Raw genomic sequence first — 1146 nt, forward strand, 5'->3', positions numbered from 1 at the left:
GCGTGTGTGTAGTACTTAAATCTGGCTTGGCAGATCATTATTAGTACATAATGTTCAATAAGTAGATGCTGTTATTATAATCGTTTCCCTTTTACCAACTCATGACCAAGAACTGATCCCTTCCTTAGAAATGGTACACTTTTACATCTGAGGATCAAAACACATCAAGAATACAGCTTCAGTGATTTGAAGTTAAAAACAGCTTTTTTTTTTTTTTCTAAAGTGGCCAGTAGGCCATAGTATTAGGGGAAAGAAAAATAAGTACAATCTACAATCGTTCCCCCTTGTTGGTGGTTTTGCTTTCTGAGGTTTCAGTTACCAGAGGTCAACCACAATCCGAAAATATTAAATGGAAAATGTCAGAAATAAACAACTCATACATTTTCAATTGCATGCCATTCTAATCAGTGTGATGAAATCTCATGCCATCCTGCTCTGTCCTGTCCAGGATGTGAATGTTCTCTTTGTCCTGAGTATCCATGAGTCTCCTAGCAGCTGCCTTGGTTATCAGATCAGCTGTCCTAGTATTTCAGCACTTGGGTTTGTCACCCTTATTTTACCTAGTAATAACCCCAAAACACAAGAGTAGCAATGCTAGCAATTCAGATATGCCAAAGAGAAGCTGAAAAGTGCTTCATTTAAGTGAAAAGGTGAAAGTTCTTGTCTTAAATAAGGAAAGAAAATAAGTTGTATGCTAAGGTTGCTAAGACCTATAGTAAGAACAAGTATCTGTGAAATTGTAAAGAGGGAAAAACCAATTTGTGCACAGTATAAATAGGGTACAATACCGTCCATGAGTTTAGACATCCACCAGGGGTTTTGGAACGTATCCCCTAAGGATAAGGGGGGCCACTGTAGGCTGCACAGAAGCTTGGAGAATCACCTCTTGCCCTTGATGACACTTATTTCATGGTGCGCTGCACAAAGCAGATACTGAACAAACACACTCATTTACTAAGCAGAAGCTTGTGAGGCATCTCCTGTGTGCCAGACACAGAGTCAGGCACTGGGAATAAACTGGCAAACAGCCCAGTCATTTCCCATGCCCTCTGAGGAGCCGACGTTCTAGTGGGGACTTGAGTGAATCATGTGCATGCTGCAAACAGTGCAGAGGTGCCCTGCAAACTCGCAGGCGCTATGGAGGGA

The sequence above is a fragment of the Sapajus apella genome, unplaced genomic scaffold (assembly GCF_009761245.1).
Source record: "Sapajus apella isolate SASKATOON/1434 unplaced genomic scaffold, GSC_monkey_1.0 scaffold35, whole genome shotgun sequence".
NCBI classification, from domain to species: Eukaryota; Metazoa; Chordata; class Mammalia; order Primates; family Cebidae; genus Sapajus; species Sapajus apella.